The sequence below is a fragment of the Crocuta crocuta genome, unplaced genomic scaffold (assembly GCF_008692635.1).
Source record: "Crocuta crocuta isolate KB4526 unplaced genomic scaffold, BGI_CrCroc_1.0 scaffold755, whole genome shotgun sequence".
NCBI lineage: Eukaryota > Metazoa > Chordata > Mammalia > Carnivora > Hyaenidae > Crocuta > Crocuta crocuta.
This window is the reverse complement of record NW_027531305.1, coordinates 33,158-40,885: the sequence shown is the minus strand read 5'-3', so window position 1 is coordinate 40,885 and position 7,728 is coordinate 33,158. Positions and strand designations below refer to the sequence as shown.

General features: G+C 39.4%; 1 pseudogene; it reads right to left on the bottom strand.

Annotated features, from left to right (window-relative positions):
- Positions 1–5,185: 5,185 nt before the first annotated feature.
- Positions 5,186–6,146, bottom strand: LOC144237889 (olfactory receptor-like protein OLF4; annotated as a pseudogene).
- Between the last annotated feature and the right edge of the window lie 1,582 nt (positions 6,147–7,728).

Genomic DNA, 7,728 nt, shown 5'->3' with positions numbered 1-7,728 from the left:
TAAGAGCACTCCAACAGGGAGTATCCTGGCACCCAATGTGGGAAATACTTCATACTTGCTTCATACTTTCATACATACTTCGAGGGCAAGTCTGACAATTCAAACATGACCCTGAGCAGTTAGACAGCATTCAGGGAGCAGAGATGCTGATATTCTGGCTATCAGCTTGACCACATTTATGAAAACATCTGAATGTCGGTGCAGATTTCATGACAAGATGTCCAGGATCAAGCTCTCCCTGTGGAAAACTCATCCTCAACAATGTTAGACACATACTGTTGCTAGTACAATAGTCTAAGAATACTGTAAAATGAAAAACAGGGAATCAATGGACCCCACTGAAGAACAAATACATAACCAAAATTACATAAGTTTGCAAGTTGGATGGACCTAAAGGGTATTGTACTCAGGGAAATGAGACCATCAGAGAAAGACAAATACCATTTGATTTCACTTGTATGTGGATTTAGGAAACAAAACAAATGAACAAACATGGAAAAAAGAACAACAACAACAACAATAACAAAAAACTAGACCATTAACACAGAGAACAAACTGCTGGTTGCCAGAGAAAAGGAGGCTTTGGTTGGAGGAGATGGAGAAAGGGAATTAAGAATACACTTACCTCCATGAGCACTGAACAGTGTATAGAATTGTGGATCCATTATATTGTACATGTGAAATTAAGATAGCTCTGTCTCTAATGTATATTTTAATAAAAAAAATAATCTTTGGTGAGGAGGAAATATAATACTCAGAGGAGTTATCACAATTTAAGTTTTAAATGACCAGCTGTCACAACAATACAAACAGATATATAACGCAATGGAATAGGAGGGCACCCAGAAATAAATCCTCATACGTACGAATGGAAGATTTTTACAAGACTGCCAGCATATTTCAATAACAAATAGGCAGTATTTCCAAGAAATCATGATGGAAAGACTGGATATCCACATGCAAAAAGGTGAAGGTGACCCTTGTCTCTACATCTACAAACATGACTGCAAATCGATCACAGATCTATTCATAAGATATAAAACAGTAAATACTAACAACTTGCCTAAAGNAAAAAAAAAAAAAAAAACTGTAAATAAACACTTAGAAGAAAACATCCAGGTACATCTATGTGACTCTGGATTGGACAAAGATTTCTTAGATATAACGCCAAAGACATAGGCAGCTGGAGAAAAAAATGACATCAGCGAAATCAAAACATTTGTGCACTGAATGGCACTACTTCGAAATGAACAAGCAACCCACAAAATGGAGAAACTTTTGGTGAATCAGACACACATGACAATAGAATAACATCCAAACTATGTACAGAATTTCAACAATTCTTGAGGAAATAAACAACTCAGTTTTGAAGAGTTAGTGATTGGTCAAGTAGGTGTCTCAGTCGGTTGAGCATCTACACTAGATTTCCACTTGCGTCATGATCCCAGAGGTGTTGGTTGAGTCCCTTGTTGGTCTCTGCACTGTGCATGGAGCCTGGCTGGGATTCTCTCTCTCTCTCGACCCTCCATCTTACTTAAACGCTCTTTCTTTAAAATTTTTTTAAGGCAAAACTTATTTAAATACCAGTTAACACACAATGTCATAGTAGTTTCAGGTGTACAATACAGTGAATCCACACTTCCATAACACAAACTTAAAAAGTATATCTTAAAAAACTCCTGGTGAGGATGAGGAGAAAGGGGAACCTCTTGCACTGATGGTGGGAATACAAACTGGCACAGCCACTGTGGAAAAGCGTATGAAGATTCCTCAGAAAGTAAAAAGAGAATGACACTTGTTGCTTTCCCATCAGAAAGAATGAAATCTTGCCATTTGAAATGATGTGGATGGAACTAGAGTGTATTATGCTAAGCAAAATAAGTCTGCCAGAGAAAGACAAATGTCCTATGATTTCACTTATATGTGGAATTTAAGAAACAGAACAAACATAGGGGGAGGGAGAGAAAAATAACATAAGATTAAAACAGAGACAGCAGCAAACCACAAGACTCTTAATCATAGATAACAAAGTGAGAATTGCTAGAGGAGAGGTGGATGGGGGGATGGGCAAATGGGCGATGGGCATTAAGGGAGGCACTTGTTGCCATGAGCACTGGGTATTCTGTGTGGCCAATGAATCCCTAAATTCAACTCCTAAAGCCAGTAGTATACTATACGGTAACTAACTTGAACTTAAATAAAATCTTGGAAGAAAAACAAAAAACAGAAGTACCCTACAATCCCGAAATCACACTACTGGCCCATTACCCACAAAATACAAAAACACTAATTCAAAGGGATAAATGCACTCCTATGTTTATTGTACTATCACCTACAATAGCCAAATATTGGGCCCAGCATGCTTCAGCTGAGCTACAATAGCCAAATAATGGAAGCAGCCTAAGTGTCCATTGATAGATGAATGGATAAAGAAGATATGGTATTTACATACAATGGAAGAGTATTCACCCATAAAAATGAACGAAACTTCCCATTTGAAACGACTTGGATGGAGCTAGTGAGTATAATGTTGAGCAAAATAAGTCACTTAGAGAAAGGCAAATACCACAAGATCTCACTCATATGTGGAACTTAAGAAACAAATCGGTGACGGGGATTAAGGAGAGCACTTGTGGTGATGAGCACTGGGTGTTTTATGCAAGTGTTGAAGCACTACATTATACACCTGAGACTGATATTCACTGGATGCTAACTATAGCCTAGTTAATTTAAATTTTAAATAAATTTAAAAATAAAACTAATGGGGAGGCTGGTTGCTTCAGTCAGTTAAATGTCTGACTCTTGGTTTCAGCTCGGCCATGATCTCACCATTTGTGAGTTCGAGTCCCCCATCTGGCTCTGTACTGAGTGCATGGAGCTTGCTTGGGATTCTCTCTCTCTGCCCCTTCAGGAAAACTATGAGTCAGTTGATAGGAAATGACCATTACGCCTTATAGTCCTAGTGGGGGCCTCTGGGGTCAGGTGGTAAGGAGACACTCGTCCTACTCTGTCTCTCACAGCACAGGTTAGGTCCATGAGCGTATCCTGCTATCACTGCCTAATTTCTGGGATGCAGCGTTACACAAGGTGCGGGTGACAAGGGGCAGTGTAGCCACATTGTGTGTCAGATCTGTGAAGAGCCTATTATGGTAGGAGATGCGGAGGTAAATCACAAGGCAGTATTGCTGCCTACCAAAATATTAAAAGAAATTTTTCATTTATTGAAAAATTTCAAAAGCTTGTATGTGGTATTATTTTATTTTACCAATGAGAAGAGTCACTCACAGCAGTGGTACCGCTTATACACATGACAGACCCTTAGGGATATGTTCAGAGCACAGTGTTTCCAAAGACTTTGCTTTTCATTAATAGTTTCAATTTTTAATTAGCTTTAGTAATTGAACAGTTTTGCATTTACAAAAGAAACTTGCTATGATTTTCAGGGGGTTCTCATGAGCTCCCTTCCTAGTTTCTGCTGTTACAAACACGTCCTGTTTCTCACATAGGTTACTTTAATCCTCATACCTGCTGAGCATCCACATGCAGTGAATTTTTCTCAGCACTTAATTGTTCTGGAAGCATTTGAGAGTTTTAGGAATACTGCTAAGGCATCCTGTAAATAAGCTTTGTTTTGGTTTGCCTTATTATTTTATTTTTCATGAGTAGATTGGGACTGTAGATGTTGGACCAGAAGACCAGAGAGGGAGACAGGCATGTTCATTTCCTGACATCAAGGATACACACTGTCAACATGCCCAATTCTCATTGGTGTAGACATTGATGCCCTAGCTGACACGATACTTGTCAGATTTCTCTTTTCCCTTTCTTCCATCCTGTACTCCTGTAGGGACTTTCTGGGTACAACCCCATCTATGTAGTGGGAGTTCTCTTCCACCTCCTTAAGAGTAGAATATTTCTGTAAATCATTCATTTTCTTCTGCACTTGAGATTATGTTATCGGTCTTTAGTTTTCAATTATTTAGTTGATATAGTCTGTATTATAACTCAATACTATTTATTTTGTTGCTCACATTGTTTCAGCTTTGGCAATGGAGAGTCCTTCAGTTAGCTGATATGTCCCTTTGGCCTGTCTCCATCATTCTTGGGTTTTGGGGGGGGGCAGCATTTCATTCTGTGTTACAGGAAAAGGTGCTTCAGCTTCACTTTCAGCTTATTGTATTTTCCTCTGGAGCCCTATAGGCACTCGTTTCTGCAAGGAGCCCTGTTTTATTTTATGGGATGATGGGATGGGACTCAAGATCTTGGAACTTGCTGTGCTTGTTGCTACCAGGGTCTCTATATCCCATCAACTGACCTGGCAAGGAACATCTGAGTGTTTGCCACTCTGTGTATATGCCAACATCCATGCACGTGTCTATATGTAACCCTCTGTATTTATTACCAAAGGATCATAAGAGCTATTCCACCTTGCTTCCATGTAAAGTCCCACACCAAATATGATAACCTCATTCACACCATTTACTCTCCATTTTCTTAGATGTTCAACTTCAGTTCACATGTGCAGGAGTACCCGCATTGTTAACAGTACCCTCGAGGATTTTCTCAAGTGTAGAGCCATGTTTCTGTGCAATGTCTTTCACATCCAGTTTTACAGACTCCTCTTTTCCCAGATCTTGTCTTTCTGCACTCCTTTGCCCACCTCTTTCACTGAGATTGTGTCACACATTTGTAATGTGATTAGAATGTTTTTTTTCTCCTCATGGTACATTCATTCCATTGGCTACATGAGTTATATATTTGCATGATTTATAGTTTGCAACTTTGCTGAATTTGGTTATTACTCTAACAGTTTTCCTTGTTTTTAATGCTTTGAATTTATACGTTTATTCATTTATTTTGAGAGAGACAGAAACAGCATGAGTAGGAGATGGACAGTGAGAGGGAGAGAGCAGGTCCCACTGAAAGCTCTGCACTGATTGCATGGACATGGCTGGTGATATTCCATCAATCTCACTTTGCTCCTCCCCACAATCTCTTGCTCTCCATCTCAAAATAAATACATAAAAAAATTTAAAAATACAGAAGAAATAGTTGTTCATAATGAATGAAAAACTTCTATCAACCGATTACTGTAGAAAGATAGACTACAGATTGTCAGCCTATGAACTGATGCAAATACCATGATCTAGGTCTTCTAGAGCTTTAAGCCCTGTTACTCAAGTCTTTATCTTGAAACAAAGAATCCTAAATGCAGAAAATATCTCTCTGCTAAAGAGTTTTCTCAGGGCTTGCTTGATGTCTCTGTTCCGCAGACCATAGATGAAGGGGTTCAGCATGGGCGTCACCGCTGTGAACATCACTGAGGCGATGGCACATGCTCTGGAGTTTTGAGAAGCAGCAGAACTAAGATACACCCCAAGGCTTGTACCATAGAACAAGGAGACCACCGAGAGGTGAGACCCACACGTGGAAAATGCTTTATACTTGCCCTTCACTGATGAAATTCTCAAAATGGAAGTTACAATTCTAGAGTAAGAGGAGAAGATGCCAGTGAGTGGAACAACACCCAGAAGCCCACTTGCCAGATACATGGCCAGGTCATTGAGGAACGTATCAGAGCAAGCAAGTTGGATCACCTGATTCAGTTCACAGAAAAAGTGCAGGATTTCCAGCTCTGTGCAAAAAGAGAGTCTCAAAATCATTAAGTCATGTATTAGAGAGGTAAGAGCACTCAATAGGCAGGATATCAGAAATAGGGTGCAGCAGAACTTGGGGTTCATGATGACCATGTAGTGCAGTGGGTGACAGATGGCCACAAACCGGTCATAGGCCATCACTGTCAAGAGTAAGTTGTCTATTCCTGCAAAAAGCATGTAAAAGTACATCTGGCTGAGGCAGGCTTCATAGGTGATCACTTTGCTCTGCATCTGGATGTTCAACAGCATCTTAGGGATGGTGGTGGAGGTGAAACAGATGTCTGAAAAGGACAGGTTGGAGAGGAAGAAGTACATGGGTGTGTGGAGGCGGGAGTCTGTGAGAATGGCCAGGATGATGAGCAGGTTCCCAGTGAAGGTGACAAGGTACATGGACAGGAACAGCCAAAAGAGCAGTGACTGCAGCCCCACCTCTTCTGAGAGTCCCAGCAGGATAAACTCTGTAACCCGGGTTTGGTTTCTTCCTTCCATGTAACTGTTGAAAATGGCTGGAACAGAGTCAAGGGCAGTGTAAGTCACCAACAAGATCAAAGAATTAAAAGAAATGCTGCATTTTCAACATGCTACATTCTTTAATTCTTACACATTTCCTACCAAGGTAGGATATGTACCAGATAATTTCAGGGACTCTCAAATGCTCTAAATTAAACTATTCCCAATTCTTGTTCTATATCAAAATAATTTTTGAAACACAGTTCTCCCAGTAAATATTCTGAGACATTTTGTATTCACTTAGCAAAATTTAACAAATTATCTTGTGACAAATACTGTTGTAAGCATGGCAAAAAGTAGTGATGGGTGTTTGACCTTAACAAGACTGAGTCTTAGATCGATGTGTGCATCAGAAGGAGGAATAGCATATTAATAAATGAATAAATGATGTTTCAAGTGGTGGTTACAACTAGTAAGTAAAATAATTCAGGAGAAAGTAGTTCTAAGTAAAAGGAAAACCTGCCATTGTGTCATGTCTGAGCAGGGGCTTCTAACCTGGAAAACAAGGGATATACAAACCATGTGGGTAACTGTGAGAAAACCAGGCAAGCAAGAGAAACCACATGTGCAAAGGCCTTGAGTCGAGAACTCACCCGAAACCATCATGCAACATCAAAGAGAAAGCTGTGAGCAGAGCAGATAACACAAAGGGAGTAGGAGTTGAGTGTAAATAAGAAAGAGAGGAATTCAAAGCCTTCTGCATTTATGGGAACATTCTAAGTCACGGACAGCTCAGTTCACTGTCGTTTTTATATGTATATGTTTATATGATGTCTGTCTACAAAAGGATATATTTTATGTAATGTATACAAATGGAACACAATTCATTCCTACATAATTCTCTGTCTTTCTGTCTTTACTCTAGGTCTCCAGTTGATCTAAAATCTACATTTTATCTGCTTAAGACAGCCTCAGTTTGCTATAACTGCTTTATGTACTTCATGATAAATTCTCTTTTCAATATTCACACACATACAGAAATGCGCACGTGCACAGAGAGTAAATGTACGGAGAAAGAGAGAGAGAGAGTTCTTCATTAATATGGTACTATGTACTCTTGTAGCTGAAGCACAACTTTTAGAAAGGAGGGGACAAGCTGCACCATAAGTCACAGAGTTTCTTTCTCCTAGGAGAATTGCATTTTGTGATGTAGTCATTCCAGTAGAGTACTTGTGGCTAAGGGTCACTAAAACCAACCAAATTAGAATAACACCAATCCTTCTCAATCCCTTCCAAAAAACTTCAAATGGGAAACACTTCCTACTTTATTCCTTCAGGCCAGCATTGCACTAATATCAAAGCCAAGAAGAGACATTGCAAGAAGAGAAAAGTTCAGAACAATATTGTCAAGGAATATTGATGTGAAATCTTTGACTAAATATTACTGATTCAAGCACAGCACCCTCTGATCATGATGTAGAAAAGGGTTATGCATCTTGGGACCAAGTGGGGTTTATTCCTGAAAGGCAAGCAGGGTTTAACTAAAAAATCTCCTTCAGTGTAGTATATAGCATTAACAGAATGAAGAATAAAAGCACATGAGTATCTCAATAGACGGTAA